This window comes from Schistocerca serialis, chromosome 9, assembly GCF_023864345.2.
Source record: "Schistocerca serialis cubense isolate TAMUIC-IGC-003099 chromosome 9, iqSchSeri2.2, whole genome shotgun sequence".
NCBI classification, from domain to species: Eukaryota; Metazoa; Arthropoda; class Insecta; order Orthoptera; family Acrididae; genus Schistocerca; species Schistocerca serialis.
The window spans coordinates 366,292,455-366,311,286 of NC_064646.1; the positions used below are offsets into that span (position 1 = coordinate 366,292,455).

The window sequence follows — 18,832 nt, forward strand, 5'->3', positions numbered from 1 at the left end:
ACGTATCCCCTGCTACAGGCCAGGCCTGGGAAGGGCGATTGCCTGAGCCTGTTACCTTCCCAGATTTACAATTGGTCCCTCAGTCAGGTGTTGGTGAAGTCTGACGTGGTGTAAACTAAGGAGTGTGCAATCACATGCTGGCAATTGTGGGGGATTTTTTTTCACACTAAGCCAATCACCATCACAATCTACGTCTACTAAGCACAAGTGGAATTACGCTGAAGATTCAAAGAATCTTCCAGCTGCACCTCTGCTCCTCATGGTATTGTGTACTGAAGGTCAGTCCTTTACTACAATTGATTGATTTATTATTCAGAAAGGTGATGATGCAACTGCACGCCCTTTTAAATTCTGCTCTCATTTACGTAATGGAACTTCCAGAGATCAGTTATAATTTTCAAGCCCAACAACTGCTTATAGCTTCAATCCTCCATGGCTATCCTGGTCATGCTGACTTCTTCACCTGGTGTTATTTACATTTGCGTGCTTGATGGTGTGACTAAGGGAGAAATCCAATCCAAATTTACCTTACTGATCAGGGCATCACTGCAGTGTATTGGCTAAAGAAAAATATTATTAACATTAGTGCCTACATGCACTCTTTTTCTCACATTTGATTGACTAGTGCTTCCTCAAATATCAAAGCAGGCTGTGAAGTCATCAGTCAGATAGTACATTCCGAACCAGACACGTTGCTACCAGTGCCAACGTTGCAACCACACTCGCATGTCCTGTCAAAATGTGGCCAAATGTGTTTCTTGTAGTTGGGATGCTCATAAGGGGGATTGTGTACTACCTCCTCCCTGCTGTATCAATTGCAATTGCAACCATGCAGCTTCATCCAGAGAATGTCCCTTGTATCTCGATGAGTGGGCCAGCCAGCAACTTTTGAATGTTCACATTCAGATGTTACAGTACCTTTATCTTACAGACAAGCACTTTCTCCTTCATACATACAATAGTGTTTGGGTTGATATTAAGTTTCCCAGATGCTGTTGTGAAGCTACTGTCATATCCCAGTAAGGACAAACACCTTCCTCTTAGCTACCGTCCCATTTCTCCGACCAGCTGTGTTAGCAGGGTGATGGAACATATGGTTCATGACTAGTTGGTATGGTGGCTCAAATCTTCTAATCTACTAGCCACTGCACAATTTGGATTTTGAACACACCATGCTGCAGTTGACCACCTCGTCATTTTGTCAACTTGTGTCATGAACAGTTTTCTGTGGAAATACCAGACTATGGCCATGTTTTTTGGTTTGGAGAAAGCCTATGACGTCTGCTGGAGGACTGTTATCCTCCATGCTGTGTACATTTTGTGTTTCTTACAGTACCTGCCCTGTTTCCTCCAGGAATTTGTAAAAGGAAGGGTTTCCAAGGCATGTGTGGCCTCAGCCTTGTCGGACACCTTTATCCAGGAGAACAGGGCACCCCTAGGCTGCGACCTAAACGTCGTCCTCTTGTGCTATAGCCATTAACCTGTCTCCCACCAGGTACCTCCAACTCCCTTTTTGTTTATGACTTTGTGATCTATTGCAGGTCTCCATAGACATGCTTCCTTGAGCAGCATCTTCATCAATGTCTCGATCGTCTTGACTCGGAGCAGTGACAGTGGCTTTCGCTTTTTCACTGACAAAACTGTTTTTATGGATTTCTGGTGGGGAATGGGTTTCTTTTGCCATCTGTACATCTAGGGCCTATTCATCCATTTGCTGAAACTAAGAAATTTCTGGGGCTCATGCTTAATCGAGAAGTTTCTTGGTCGTCCCACGTGACTCTGTGCTGCAGCCAGTCCGTCCGTGTCCTAAGTGTCATAAGCAGTACTTCCTGGGCAGCAGATTGGGCCACCCTGCTACGTTTGTGTGATTACTTGGCTGTTTGAAACTAGACTGTGTTTATTTTGTATATTCATCTGTACATCTGTTCATATGGGTGTTCTAAGGTAGTGACATGGGTGCTTATGACCTCTGTTGTTTGTGCACCCTAAAAGAAAACAAAACTTCTGTTAGTGGCTTTGAGTAGTGAACACATTGTCTGTTTAGTCAATGAAATCATGCTTTTTCCACCCAAAATCGTGCACGCTGGGACGGGACGCTTTTCATGTCGCATTCGCCGCACATAGGGCATTTCGCAGCAACCACATCGCCCACCGGCACCAGCATGCTTACCTTATCAACTGATATGCTGTACAGTGCTGTTCCCAGTATTGTGCCTTGACTACAGTTGTTGATGGATGATGGTCAATAAGTTGTTATAAAAAAACGCTGTCTTCACTATAAAATAGGTATGCTAATTATCGCTTTTGTATTACATAAAGTGCCATCGGTTGGTCATTTGTGCACTTTTTTGGTATCAGTAGTACCCCATTTTTTAAAGCATTACCTACCGACTTATTCTGTGAAGTACTGAGTTTCCAAATGTTAACAGACTTCAGTCATTCTGTATTTTACTGACATTCCAAGACTTACCTTTATATGATTTAATGAGTGGAAAATGTTTTTTCTGTGCAGAGTCCAAAGGAGAAATGTTTGCAGGATGATTCCAGACAACTATAATCCATTATGAAAATTTCAATGAATAATAATTTGTGATGTCATGAAAGACAACTGTAGTATTTGATGGGGAAAGCTATTCAGCATGGACTGTTATGTAAATTTGGATGTATTAAGTAATATAAATCAAATTTTGCAGAAGTTTGAAAATTTTTCTGTTATGGATATTTCCTGTTTTATTTTCTAACAGGTGAGCAAAGCAGTATTAAATACAGTAGTTCCAGCTTTTGCAGCAAGTTTGTGTTCTTTTGCTAATGTTAAATTTTGTTCAAAAATGTGACACGCTGTATTTTTATGTTCAAATAAAGAAAATAAATTAGATTTTTAAAGCGCCCTTAACCTCTGAAAACAGTTTCTGCGAGGATACCACCACACAGTTACAGATAACCAACAAAAGTACCAGTCTGAGAATGTGGTGAAATCCCAGTCCATCTTGCATACGTCATTAGCCAAATTTAACTATGAAATATATTTTATATTTGCATGCAATATAAAATTTAAATGATTACAGCTGTAATTTCTTTACAGGATGTAGACAGTGTAGCTCATAATGATTGAGGAACTAATGTGCACATTGAATTCAGGTGCTTCATGTGTTTTAACAAGACTAATTTTGGTTGTAATGCAGTCTTTAACATTCAGAGTGGAGTGAGGTTTACCTACAGTTCAAGAAGTTCTTGGTTTAAATGTTAAGTGTTGGTTTTACTTTCCAGATCTTAGCTGTAGCTGGTGTAAAAGTAACATGCCTGGTATTTTTGACACATTGGTTTTTAAGTTTTATAACAGAGGGTGGGTATTTCAGGCAGCAACTATTTGTTACTATGTAGAAATCTTCACCTGAAGTGAAAGTTGATTAGCAGTCATATTCTTCTTGGGTGTGCAACCAGATCATAATGTCATCTTGATACATTTCAGTGGTCCAACTGGCCACCCTCTTCACGTGAGAGTGCTGGTACATGATCTTGCCGGAACTGACTTCTCAGATCAAGCAGTGGCCCCCTATATAGACCACAGAAGGCCCACAACGTGCGCGCAAAAAGATGCCATAACTGCCCTCTAGCGCAGGTAAACACACAGTGCCCCATGGTGGAAACAGGCTAAATCGTGATATCGCTATTAAAAATTATTCCTACGATCGAAACACAGACCATTGTTTTTTAATGTCTGATAACACCCTGTTCCAAGTCTTATTTAAGACTTGTCTCTATTAATAAGATTATCAGATAATCGAATCTCTATTGATTCTTTTAAAACACAGTCCCAATAGCGAGATGCAGGGGCAACCATTTGAGTCTCGTCATACAGCATTCCATGTCCCTCGGTGAGACAGTCTCCGCCACTGCTGATTTCTTAGGCTGAAGCAACTGTGTGTGCTGCTGGTGTTAAACACATCGGTTCTGAATGGTCCAGATTGTCTGACCAATATAAGCCTTCCCACAGTGGCAAGGGATCTTGCACACCCCGGGCTTCCTCAAACCCAAGTCATCCTTAATGGAGCCAAGAAGTGCTCTAATCTTGACTGGCGGATGGAAAAATACTTTTGATATATTTTTAGAATTCTTCCTATTTTGAGGAAATGCTCCCAGCAAAGGGTAGAAAAGCCTCTGATTTGCAGGTATCTTCTGGTGGTTCAGGCGAAGGTCTAAACTGGAAAGCACGACAGGTCTGTTTATCTGTGTAGCCATTCTGCTTGAACACAACCTTGAGATGGTACACTTCTTGTCAAGCTTTCTCGATCGTAAATGGCATAAGCTCTTCTCACCAACATCGCAGGACCTCTGGACGTTGTAACGGGGGATGACAGCTAGAAGCGTGCAGGTAGTGGTCCGTGTGCATAGGCTTTTGATAGACACTGTCCCAGTGTCCCATCATACTTTCTGTACACCAGAACATCCAGAATCAGCTTTCCATCACTTTCCACCTCCATGGTAAACTTGATGCAAGGATGCAGGGAATTGAAATGATCTAGGAGGTGGTAAAGAGCTTCTCTCCCACGAGGCCACACCATAAATGTATCGTCAACATACATCCAGAAACAGGTTGGTTTTAAAGACGCCGTCTTCAGTGCCATGTCCTCAAAATCCTCTCCTACCTACAGTCTAGCCAAGTATTTAGCATCTGTTCTTGGCCCTCATGTGGGTAATTGTGAACATCATATTCCCAATTCTATGGTGTTTATTCAGAGATTGAAGTTCTCATATCTTAGTCCCCGTGATTTGCTTGTGAGTTTTGAAGTTGTCGCCTTTTACCCAGGTTCCTGTGGAAGAATCATTGCAATTAATTGGTGCGAAACTGGATGAGGAAACAACCAAGCTTTGTCGCCATGTGCTGACGTCGATGTACTTTTTATTCAATGACAAATATTTTGAACAGACTGATGGAGTGGCTGTGGGAAGCCCATTGTCCCCAAGCTTTTTATGGAGGATACTGAAATGTAGTTAAGAGTTTACTGTCCACTTCCTTTCAGAAGTTGACATTTACAGAGTGTAGATTACTTCCTGGAAGTAACCATTTGTTGCTTATCCATACAACTGTTTGAAAGAATATAGCTTTGAAGTTTAATTGCATACAAAAGTACTACATTGACAACTTGATGAAATTACTGCTTCAAAACCTGCACAAGATTTATACAATTTCTTACTATGGTGAACACTTGAAAATAAAGAATAGGGAAACCATTCTTACTACTGTACTTTCAGTTTGGACATGCCATTTTTTCCGGTAAGTATCCATTTTATTTCCTCAGAAAATGCTATCTCTTAGGTCTTGCCTAAATTTGTATGTTTTAGAGTAAGTTGAGACAATGTCCAACCTAGAGGCTTAGTATAAATGTTAATGTATACGGTGAATTTCAGAATGCAAGTAAGAATAGTGATCTGTTCCAGATGATGTGAGTAACTGTCACGGAAAACTTGGAAGTACTAGTGTGTTCCAGGCACCCCAACTATTAATTTCATTTTGAAATTGCTAGGTACCAATTAACAATGCTAGTCAAAGAATACAACAGTCTTTTATATTTTTGTATGTAGATGACAGTGGGAAGACTGCAGCTGTAATGACACATTATACATCTGTTTGGATGGAAACTTATGCATTTTTTCGTGTTATCTGGTCCATTTGTGGAGGGAGTGACTTTTGGTAGAAATGTTTCTGCCACTTGTTTGCAGCAAAGGGAAGTACTCTGTGCTCCGTAAGATTTCATCCGCTTTGACCAGTGTCATAAACGTGACAAATCCTATAAACAATACAGTGCGTATTATGGTTTCTGTTGTTATATTATTATTTTCTCAGAGCTTTGCCAAGTAACAAAACTGAATATATGCACCACATGGAGACAAGTGTGTTCACTAACATTACAGCACTGGGCAAGCCAGAGACTCTTACCAAACATTCTCGTGACCCTGTAGGTTCTACAAATTTTGTTAAGGCTGGTAAGTGGCTGTACTTAAACCAGATTGTAGATATTTGTTAATGGTAACTCAGCTGATCCATTGTTATTTTTAATGAAGCAGGTTGTTTATTGGGCAATGGATTTCCTACATTATTTCACAGATTCACTGCCTACTTTGTTTACAAGGCTTTAAATTTGGCAACACTGGACAGTTTGACCATCGGTACAATGTGGGAGAAATTTCTTTTAAAGGTTTTCCCTTGATTTTGACGTGAAATTTTGCTTTATAGCAGTCCTTTGCCCAGATTTAGCTAACATGTGCTTACAGATTTGCCAAGAAGCAAATACAGTGGATTTGTTTTCTGTGCTTTAAGTAAAGGCAAAGAAGCACATGCACACTGTGTACATCATTGTTAGTATTTATTTCGATTACTACTTGAGACCCATACTGCAGGTAACCTTCAGATCCAGTGTAATTACTTCAAATCAGTTTATCATCAGAGCAAGGCTTCTATAACGTTGGTTATGACAGGAACCATGCTCTGATGGCGAACTGAGTATCGTGGTAATTAGTTTCGGGCCAGATGATGATCCGTAGCAAGTCTAAAGTGATGACCAATACAAAAATGACATGTGAGGCACTCTGAGATGCATTAAAATTGGTAACTATGCCCTCGGGCATGTCTTCTATCATTAAAGGTGTTACAAATTGTGTTAAATTTTTAGTGCTTCTAGCATTTTCTGTAAACATTATGAATAGTAACCTTCAAAATTAACCATGCCTGGTTCAACATAATTTAGGTGAGAAGCATACTACTGTGGATGTACTTTGCTAAAATGCAATTTTTACCTATGTTGTTAATGTAAGCCACTTTTGTGGCTGAATATTTGAAGTTTGTTAATTGGTTGGTTAGCATAACAAATTTCACTCAACTGGAACCACATACCAGTTGCAAGTTGACCATCTAATGGCTTCCAAGGGCTACAAAAAATTTGATTTTCAGTATTCCATGTAATTATTGATCAGATTTAAAAATTCATAATCTGCTCATTAAGAGGTATCATCCAATGTTAAACTTTTTAACACAATAAGTATTACAGTTAGAAACTGTTTTCATTGTGAAGCAGCATGACTGATAGCTTGCAAATACCTAGGCTATGTTCATCCATGTAGAAAGTGCTTCATGACTTCCAACTAACTTTGACATGTTGACAGCTGCCAGCAGGCACAGAGGAGCCTGACACTGTGCGCCTGCTGGTGGTCACATGCTTCATTTTTGGACTGTATATTGTATAGTGCAGCACTGTGTGTTAATTTGTATTTGTTGATTGAGATGACACCAGGCTACAATGTTTTGTACTTCAGAGACTTCGCACTGCATCAAATGGTAAACTGTACTAGTGTGGAGTGTGAGGCCACTGGTGGTACACAGTCGGGTGTGTACCTGTGCTGTTCCACTAGTGGGCTTTTGGCAGTCAGTGTCAAATACTTAACAAATTGATTTGTAATCAGAGGCTTAAAGTAGTTTCACTCATGGGAGTCGGATTCTTTGAAGAATTTGGGAGTTCACTGTTACTGATAAAAGGGTCTATGTATGGATCCAGAATGTAGTTGTCAGTATGTTTTCTTGTAAAAATTATTAAAGAAGATGTGAATGAAATGAAGTTCCAACTGTGCTGAAGACTAGTAACAAAAATTGACATTGTTAATGAAGCTGATGGTTCTAATTTTTTCTTTTTTCTTAAAGCAAACCCACTGATACAAGCAACTTTGACTAAAGGGCAGATTATGGCCTACCACCTGGGAATGCGTATTTCTGAAACAAATGCAGCAGCTTGGTGGTTTCTTGTACTGTTCAGAGTACCTATGTACAGCTGTCATGAGCATCTATGAAAGTGGTTCAGTGGTGAAACGAGGAGACAAGGTCTGGGATGTTCATGCCTCATCACAGTACATGCAGTATGTGGTCCCTATGTGTTTTTGTTGATCAAGTGACATTCAGTTTACAGTGGGCATGGGTCGAGATTCCACTGTGGATCAGTTGAAACATGTTGCTTGGATAGAGGAATCATGTTTGTTATACAGTATTAATAGTAGTGTCTGGATATGTCATCATCCAGGTGAGTGGCTGCCATAAACATGCACCATCCTGCAATTGCACACATTTGGGGTTGTTGGACTTCCAGGGGGCTTACGGTAGTGATCAAAGGTAATGTGACAGCTGTGTATTGTATGAACATTACTACTGATCGTCTGCATTCTTGATGTCTTGCTTGATGGCAGTGACATCTTCCAACAGGATAACGGTCCTTGCCATAAGACCATAATTGGGCATCACTGGTTTGAGGCGCACAATAGTGAACAAACTAGCAGATTCGATAATGAGCCAGAAGGAACACACATGAGATGCTGTCAGGTACCAGTTCCGCTCCTACTAGCTTCCAGCACATAATTTATGGGAGATGTGTGACCTGTGCATAAGTATGTGCTGCATCACATCTCTGAAAACCTAGTAAGGACTTATTAAATCTGACATGCATAATTGTTCCTGTTTTGTGTTCCAAGTTTGGACTAACATCCTATTATTTTATTGACTGCACTGAGGTTGGCAGTGGTCAGAGTAATGCCTTATCAGTGATGCCATACACCTTCCAGTGGCCGCAGCACAGCCTCATTGCTGATACCTTGGCCTGAACTGACCTGACGGTGAAACATCTGCCACTATGCCTGTGGGAGTCAACTGCACCATGCATTATGTAACTCTTCGTGATAGGCTCTGATCACGAGAAAAGCATTGAGAGGCTGTCTGGACATGACTCCTTTTCTTTCACATTCTTCCACATTCATTCACAAACTATTGATACAAACATTAATCAGTTCGTGAACAGATTATATACATGTGGGGTAACATGTTTTATTCTTATCGAGATTATACATTTGTTGGTGGTAGTCCAAAGAATCTGTAGGTATAGTATGTATCTCATAATAATCACACAATTGAAGATAATTACGTATTGCCCCTGCTAAACACCTCCCCACAAATGATCCTTGTACTTAATTGTTTTATTTGAATTACCTAAAACTGGTGAATGGGACACACTGTGCATGTTAATTGTATACAGATTTAAGAAACACAATGCATATTAATGTGACCACTGCCTATTTTTGATGGGGAGTAACTCTCAGGTGGCAGCACTAGCAGTGGAGTGTATAAAACATGTTGGGATGAAAAACAGTGCAGTTGTAAAGGAGAAGTAGAGCTATTTATCTGATATCCAGTAATCATTGACTTTTGGGCGAAAGTTGGAAGCATTTCTGAAATGCTTAAGTTCATAAACTGTTCATCTATTTCCGTGGATGAAGTATACCTTGCATGGCAAAATTGTGCTATCAAAAAAATGGTGCAGAGGAAATGTGGTACACCAAGAGCCATAGATGACAGGGGAGAATGATGGTTGAGGAGGTGTATATGAGTGAATAGACATGCACCTGTTGAGCAACTGGCTGAACTAGATGGAGGAGGGGCTGCCAACGGTGTTTCCTCAATGATTGTTCGGTGGTTGTTGCTGCTTATGGGTCTCTGCAGCAGGCGCCTGGTACGTGTGTCCATGCTGACAGCAATTCATCGGTGATGAACGGTAGAATTCGCATGCCATCATAACTACTACACAGCCACTGAGTGGCGACAGGTGGCCTTTTCATATTAATCACATTTTATGTTCAGACAGATAACTGTTAGTGTGTGTGGTGTGAAACATCGGAAAGTAAACAGCCAGACTGGAGGAGGAAGTGTTACAGACTGGGGAATGTTTTCTTGGAATTATCTGGGTGTTAGTCTTTCTGGAAGGCACAATGAATCAAATCAAGTAAGCATCTATTCTTGGGGACCATGTCTTGTTTTTAGCTGTCTTTCCTTCCGTCGATTAGGCGTAACATGTAGCTGCTTTAAATTTCTTCTAATTAGTATTCTCAGGTTATGACATGGGTGCATCTGACCTCTGTTGTTTTTGGGCCATAAAACAAAACAAACAAACCTACATTGAATTTGCTTTTACTCAGCATCTGTCAGTAGGACACTGCAATGAGTCACACAGCTTGCAAAAAATGTGCATGCTTCGAAAAGCCCAAGGATGAGTTTACTGTACTCTGTTGCAACCAAACTTCCCAGGTTTAAACCCAGTTGAGAATACATGGTACAGTCTTAATTCAGCTTTTCCCACCATGGTCCTCAACCAAGAAACCTAGTGCAGCTGACCATGGCGCTGGAGTTGGGTTTGGCTTCACATCCATGTTGGTACCCTCCAGAACCTCACTGGCTCTTCCTGCACATCTGTCTTTAAGCTGGTGATCATAGTATTGTGATGGGTCTGTATAAGTTGCACAGGTTGTGTTAAGACTTACTCACACCACAATTAAGCTTAGGAAATGTGCCATGGTTTTGCTCATATTCTTGAATGTGACAAACCAGTCCTTCCCAATAGAACAGTTATTATTACTAGTGGCTGGGAATACCACTCGAGAGTTGCAGAAAGTTACTAAGAAGCTGGCACATCATGTCTATACTTCTGCAAAGAAAAGAAGTAGCTATTGCCAACTGCAAATGAAGCCATTTATAGTTAGTACTTGGTAAACAGTATGTTTGTGAGATGTTTCTGTAAGCCCAGGAAATCTTTTGGGGGCTACTGATACTTCTGATACTACTAACAACGCAATGTCTGATGGGTATTGTAGGGAGGCAGAAGTATCCTGAACAGCATATTATTCGCATTCCATAGACATGACATGAATAAACCAGGATGGAAAAGCAAGCAAGTCATACCATTTGAGTGGCCCACATTTTTGAGGTGTACACATAAAGTAAAGGCTGGTAAATGATTCCAAGGTTATTGCCATGTAACAAACTTGAATACAGGATTTGCTGAATGGGTTTCAGACAGGATCCTACAGGCAACATACTACACTGATGTACGTCACTGCCAGAGTGAGAGGTATAACAAGTTTGCATTATGGATTGGTTAATTTTTCTTGCTTACAGAAGAATTGTTGGAACGACAGCTAAGAATTGATACTGTGTGTTTTAAATGACTATAAATCAATTGAACAGGATGCGGTGAATGAGGATGAGAAGGTATCAAAGTGTACTATTAGTTTGCTGTCTCTTCTGTGGCTAGGAGAATGTTTTCCCAGCTTGTATGTATAATTTATTGCATGGCATACAATTTCTGCTTCATATTAATATGAGATATTGCATATGAAGAAGAAAAGTCAAGTCATGTTACGACACTCTGTTAGTGCAGTTTTTTATTTGTTTCAGTGAAACGGCATGAAGAAATTGATTACTGTTGATTGTAGTAAAATGACACTCTACTAAAATATTGTGACAGCTTTTCTTTAGTTATGCCATTGAAACAGGTTACCAGTGCGTGTTTCAGGATAGTTGTGTGTGTGCAGGGGAAAGAGGACTTTTGGAGTTGCAGCCATGATGTTTTATGCAATGTATTTATTGCAGCACATGATTGATTGTCGTGAGTGTAGGAGAACAGATGCAGGCAGATTAACACGAAATATTGCTTGTGGTCCAGTGAATGCAAATCATAGAAAGGGGAGGCTGCAGTGTTTCCAGAATGTTGTTAAAGGTGTAGAATAATTTTCTTTAAAAAGCAGACATTTATTGTATTTTGCTGTGTCTAAAGCAAAGCAAAGCATTACATTGAATGACTGTTTCCAGTGCGAAACGGAATGGTATGGTATAATCAGTTTGTAGCTGCAGCGTGAGAGTCTCTGTGATTGGTTTATCTTGGGATTGTGTTTTGGGTGGCCTTTCTGTATGTGCATAACTTGAAAGTGTGTAGTCGTTTCACAGCAGCTGAGGGAATGTTCAAAAATTTTGTAATGAGTAAAGATTTGCATACCAGATGTAAGTAATAAGGATTTACGTAGATGGAGGGCAAATGTGGCTTACTAAATTTTATTTTGCAGATTTCCTTCTTTGAGCTACACAAGTGGTTCTTAATATGAGGTCTGTTCAAAAAATTCTGGAACATTCGTGATTTCATGCCAGTGGCATGCTGGAGCAAAATGTGGTTGGCATCACTGCACATGCTTGTGTTTAATGTGTAACAGCTTGAACTTTCATTGTTGTATGCCTGTTAGCTATTGTTCAGTACTGTATTGAGCAGAACGTTGTCGCACAGTTCATGAATTTTGAGATGGCAGAGTTTGAGCAGGAACAAGTCTGCATTAAATTTTGCGTAAAACTCGAGAAAACATTTACAAAGACACATCAAGTGACGCAGGGAGCATACAGTGATTAGTGCTTACGCCATATTCAGTGTAATGAATGGTTCACATGATATAAAAGTAACTGGACGGAAGTTAAAGATGACACTTGTTCCGGACGTTTTTAGACTTCTACCGACTACATTTGTGTCAGGAATGTCAATGACATTGTGTGTGCCAAGGCTGACTGTCCAAGAGATTGCAGAAGAATGGAACATATCAGTTGGATCACTTCATGAAATTCTGATATAGCATTTTGGAGTGCATCATGCTGAGGCCAAGTTCAGCCCACGACTTGTGTGTCAAGACCCGAAAGACCTCCACCTCACAATCTGTGAAGAGCTTTTGTATCACACAGATAAGAACAAGATGTCCCTTAAGAGACTCACAACTGGCGATGAGGCTTGGGTCCGTGGTTATAATCTTGAAACCAATCTTCACAACAGGTTGGGATAGGTTCTCAAAGACCAAAACAAGCTTGTCAGGTCAGTCATGCTGATAATTTTCTTTGACTTTGACAGGTTAGTTCATCATGAAATGATGCCACAGGGACAAGCTTAAATCAGTGGTAGTATTGTGACGTGTGTTGAAACCTGTTAGAAAATGAGAAGGAAACTGTCTGAAATGTGGTGAGACATTCATAGCTCTTGCATCGTGATAATGCATTTGCATGATCATCCCTGTTGGTGTGTGACAGTTGCACAAGAAAAGAAATCACTGTGGCGCCGCATCATCTGTATTCTTCACACCTTGCCCTACAGACTTTTTTATTTCCAAAATATGAAAACCTCACTGAAAGGACAAAAATTTGCAACAATAGATGAGATAAATGAAACTTTGCAGACCGCACTTCGTGTGCTCCAGCAAGAGACATACTAAGACTGCTTCTGGAAGTGGAAACAGTGTTGGGAAGTTGTATCAATAGTGGAGTATTTCGAAGGTGACCATGCACAATAAGTAAAAGGTAAGCATAGAAAAACTGTGTGGACAAAGTTCTGAAATTTTCTGAACAGACCTCACATAACCTGTGATGATTATTGTATGTGGCACCATTTTGCATTAGTTTCACAAGTGTGCATTCAATTAGTGGACATAGTGATGCTGTACTTAATGAACACTTGTTTTCTGAAAGTTAGAAGCGATCTAAGCAAATATATTCACATCAGCAGTTACTAATAGCAGCAGCTAGGATGATGCATTAGTGATAAGGGAAAAATGCAATTGGGCTGTCATAAATGGAGTAAAGTAGTACATGCAGTATCTTCAATGTATAATTGCTGGTAGAAACAGTAAGTAATTATTATACTGTGAAGCTGGTGTATGATGCTAGGTTGGTGTGTTGATGAAATTAGGGTGGTGAAATAACTTGATGACAAGCTAAAAGATATAATTCCATTTTGCTGCTTGTATGACCAGATGCACTGGTACTTCCAGTTCTTTCATGAATTCTTTTCTAATGTGTGTGCTTTTATATGAATACTTCTCTCTTCCTTCCAATAGGAAAGGGCATGTTCATTCAGCCATATACACATTCATCAATAGGAGGCAGTCAGTTTACGTAATGAGTGAATATTGAGGATACAAGATGTGTTGGAAGAGACAGCTCACTGTGTGGAGGATGTTGATGGTTTGAGAAAAGCAGTTGTAGAAGTGGTAGGCTGCCTTTAGGGATGTATGCCTACTGATGAGTGACATACTGTGTAACTGTTGTAGTAGGGCTGCAGGTGAGTGCCGTCTTACTGCTGTAGCAATGAAATGTTTGTCTGAATTACAGGAGACGTTATGTTACTGAACAGATTAGTTATGTTTCATTAGTTCTGCACCATCAGTGGCTTTTAGCTAACACTGAAATATTTCTTGTGTCTTTTAGGATGAATAGTCGTAATGTGAATGACAAGAGTCTGCTTAAGTTTGAAGTGTTTGTAAAGGATGTATGTTCAGGATTCTGCTGGTCACAACATTGGTTAAGCTTCTTGTTAATAAACTGTGCCTTCTGTGTGGTGACAGAAATTAGACTTGAGCATGCTTGTTTGGTTATGTGGTTTGCTGTATGAGGAGGTCAGACATTCTTTGCTAATGTCCACCACCGATATGAAAGGTATGATACCTTGTATTATGGATTGGTTGATTTTTCTTGTTACTGCTGTAATGACAGTGTTCTTTTATGGTTTTGTGTATGATCTTTTTGAATAGGTCACTTACTATTCATTTATTTTCAGAGGAAATGATTGTGGCTATAGCGGAAAGCTATGTTACGATGTATGTATTGGAAGGAGCAGGAAAAACTGCAAATATTTGAGAAGTTATCAAAAAACTTAAGATTATAAAAGACTAGTTGGAACAGTAGTGACAAAATGATAGTACGTATATCTTTGAAATGACTGGAAGGGGATTGAGCAAGATGATGTTGAATGAAGATGAGAAGCTGTCAGAGTGTGGTTAATTTGCAGGCATGTCATCCATGACTTGGAGAATGTTTACCCAGGTCATGTGTATCATTTGTTTCATTGCATGTAATTTCTGCATTATAATGGTACGAGATGTTGCAGATGAAGCAGAAAATATAAAATCATGTTATGACACACTATCAGGTGCAGCTGTGTTGTGATTTTTTTTAAAAAGTGAAGTGGCATGAGGAAATTGACTGTGATTGCTTTTGATTATAGGAAAATGGTTCTTTCTCTACTAAGGTATTGTGATGCTTTTTCATAAGGCTGTATCCATCTTTTTGTGGCTAGAAGTGGCATAGTTTGTTTCAGGACAAATCTTTGTGCAGAGGAAAGGGTACTATTACCGTTGCAGCCATGATGTTTTATGTAATGTATTGGTTGCAACAGGTGAAACGAAGAATTGATATATTTGCCTGTTGTTGAAATTTATGTAATGTTCAGTTCTAAACATTTGTATTGATCTATCTTTTAATTACAGTGAGTGTAACATGTAGATACATGACTTGATATGTCTAGTATTAGTGGATATGTAACGTATATTACTTACATTCATAGTGTCAAGCTTTGAAATACAGGCAGTTGTAGGCTGCAGAGTGATGGACTGGAGGGTTGGAGGGTGAAGAGAAGAGATGAGATGTAGGATGGTTAACACAGAATATTTCTTGTGATCCACTGAATACAGATCATGGAATGGGGAGGTAGTAGTGTCTGCAGTAATGTTAGTAAGCACATGGAGTTGGTATGTAGTGGGGGAGAAAATAATATTATTTAAAAAGAAGAAATTTACTATATTTGCCTGTGTGTGTTGATGAATAGATATTAACTCAAGCAGTTTGGTATCATTTCTGCCTCTGATCTATGCAGTTAAGCTGTTTCAGCTTGTCTTACTTTAGTAATGTTGTGCTTATGAGAATGTAATCAACACAGGGACAGTCCAGTGCACAATTCTGTTGGGAGCTGTGCCTGCACCTTTTTGCGTGACACAGAGAAAACATGAAGTACCGCCATTAAGTGCTCATTGCGTGAGTATTGTATATTGTATGCGTGATTTGCTGAATAATTTGTTGACATCCATGCTAACAGGCAACATTGCATAAATATATGAATAATCTGCTGGACATATGTATCACTTAGGTGTAAACATGACCTAACTTCGTTGAATGCTACTAACCAAAATATGTCATCTCATTGCATGAAAGTGATTCAGTGTCGAGGAAGTGGTTTGTGAAATGGAATAATATGATTAATCAGTTTATAGCTATAGCATGAGAGTCTCGGTCATTGATTCATCTTGGGACTGTTTTGAGTGACTTTTCTGTATAACTTCCTATTGTGTAGTCATTTCGGTATATTTCAGGTACTAATAATATAGCAGCACATGTGAGGGAATGCTCAGAAGTGTTTTACTGTGTATAGTATTTCCTTTACAGATATCATTGATGTCGGTGTACCTGTATGAAGGGCAAGTGTGCCATACTTCATAAAATCATATTTGTGCAATGTGTGCTTTGATCAAATGTTATATGTGGCACCATTTGGTGGCTGTTTCACAAGTTTGTATCCACCTATGGACATGAAGTGATGATCTAATTTCTGAAGATTTGTTTCCCTTAGGGGTGACTTTAGCAAATGTGAATCTATCAACAGGTGCTCGTTGTAGCTGTTCAGGCAAAGCATCAACTAGAGCATTCATGATTTAAGGAAAAATGTCATTAGTTCGTCATTGATAGAATTTGGTAGTAACTGCTGTGTCTGTATTGTATAAGTACTGGTATAAATGATAAGTAATTTTTATAGTGTGGTAATTGATGTAGTGTGAAGCAGGTGTGTTACACTAGGTTGGTGTGTTGCTGACTCTGTGGTGGAAGAATAAGTGGATGAAGTACTAAAAGAAAGAATTCCATTTCGTTGTTTCTGTGAACAGATGCACTGGTACATGCCTTTGTGACTGTGTGCTATTGTTTCATGGAATGTGTTAGTGTGGTGTTGTCTGTGCAAACACCCCTCTTTCTGTCTCACTGTCTTCCAACTGAAATGGGCATGTTTATTGAGACAAATACATAATTATCAACAGAGAGCAGTCACTTGACTTACTGACAGTAGTCGCTGATGATGCATGAGATCCTGAGAAAGATAGAGCACTGTGCAAATGTTGTGGATAGTTTGTGTAAGGTAGTTTCAGAATATTGGCAGTGTGGATAGTTGTAGACTGCCTTCAGGCATGGTGCCCGAAGATCATTGATATACTACATGGCTGAGAAAGAAAATGTTCCAGGAAGATCAAAGGTGAATAGTGTCATACTGTAGTAACATTAAATGTATTTCTATGTTTGAGAGTATTTGTTTGAGTTACAGAAGGTATTATTTTACAGATTAGATCTATGTATGTAATTATTTCTGCACATCAGTAACATCAGCTAACGCTGTAATATTTTTTGTGCTTCTTAGGATAAATAGTCATAATTCGAATGATGAGATTCACTGTGCTTATCTTTGAAGGCTATGGAAGGGCTGTATGTTCAGGAATCAGTTGATCACAGCATTGGTTAAGCATCTGATTTTGTTACACTGAAACAGTGCTTCCCATGTGGTGGCATAAATTTGATTTGAGCATAGTTGCTTGGTTCTGTGGTTTGTTGTACGAGGTTCAGTCAGACATGCTATGACCATCATTGGCATGAGAGGTATGATACACCTGCATTACAGATTGCTTAATTTTTCTTGAATTTTTGCTGAATTGTTAGCAGTTGGAATGACAGTGTTCTTTTATGCTTTTGTTATTTTACCCTCTTGTAAGGGTCACTTTGTATTCATTTGTTTTCAGGGGAAATGGTTGTGGGTATAAGGGAGGCTATATTACAGCATACATGTCGGAAGCAGCAAGAAAAACTGCAAATATTCAGGAAGTTACCAGAAAACATACATTTAGGAAAGAATAGTATGAACGACTGTTACGAAATTCCATAACCTGCCAAGGGAAGGTGGTTAATAAGCAGTAGGAAGACACAGGAAACCAAAAAGAAGTGTTTATTACAACCATAGGAGACAGAGTTAATAACAAGGGAAATCTACTTCTTAACAAAAATAAAACAACTTTTCAGTCACTAACAGGCCTTTGCCTGGAACTCTCACTGAATAAACATAGTGAGACATGAAGACTGTGCCACAGATAATTCCTAACCATGGAGGTGGGGCAGTCAGCGTAGATGGCGGACAGCTACATCTCGGGATATTGGTGGGAAGTCGTTGACCCCACTGCAGTGTCTTCCAAAGACACTGAATGATGAGCTGCTAAAAGGATTGGTCCAGAGCTGCAGTGGAGTGCAATGCTGAGTATTTGGCTTGCACTACCCTATATATATGGAGGAATTCAGGCCGATCCAGATTTGCACATGCGTTACTGCAGAGAAATAGGTCCCTGGCACGGAGAACCTCTGGTGGCACTTGTACTGCAGTCAGTTGTTCTTGTTGTGATTGACACAGTCTGAGGAAGCAACACCTTGTACATATACAACTGTGTTGTGATGATGCAATGTGTGAGGGGTTGCTAATAGTTTAGGTGAATGTTGGGTAAATGGCAAAAATGATAGTATATGTTAGAAATGACTGGAAGCAGACTGCCTGAAGAAGGGTCTGCTAGCACCAAAAGCTTGCAAATTACAACAATCTTTTGTGGGTGTGTTCTGCTGTAGCTTGGTGAGTAGATTTTTTATCTATCTAATCAAATAATTTTGTCAACGAATTTGGTTAATGTGCTGCTGTGTCTTCCATGACTAGGAGAATGTTCACCTACCTGGTATGTGTAACTTCTTGCATCGCATGTAATTTCTGCCTTATAGTGATAGGAGATGCTGCATATGAAGCAGAAAAAAGTTAGCCATGTTTGACAGTCTGTTAAGTACAACTCTGTTATGATTTGTTTCAAGGAAGTTGCATGAGGATATTGATGGTAATTGCTGTTGATTAAAGCAAACTCATTCTTTCTCTGCTAAAGTATTGATGGTTTTTCGTAAGGTAGTACCCAGTTTTTGTGATTGGAAGTGGCAGATATTGTTTCAGGAAAATAGTGTGTGCAGGGGAAAGAGGACTTAAAGGTGTTGAAGCCATGATGTTTTATGTAATGTATTTACTGGAACAGGTGTCATGGAGAATAAATA

General features: G+C 39.5%; 1 long non-coding RNA gene across 6 annotated transcripts in view; it reads left to right on the top strand.

The window, feature by feature from the left end:
• Positions 1–18,832, top strand: part of LOC126419337 (uncharacterized) — a 95,309-nt gene that overhangs the window by 16,147 nt on the left and 60,330 nt on the right. For all 6 annotated transcript variants that reach the window (XR_007575981.1, XR_007575982.1, XR_007575983.1 and 3 more), the window contains one exon: positions 2,513–2,744. This is a non-coding gene — a long non-coding RNA (uncharacterized LOC126419337). The remainder of the gene's footprint in view (positions 1–2,512; positions 2,745–18,832) is intronic.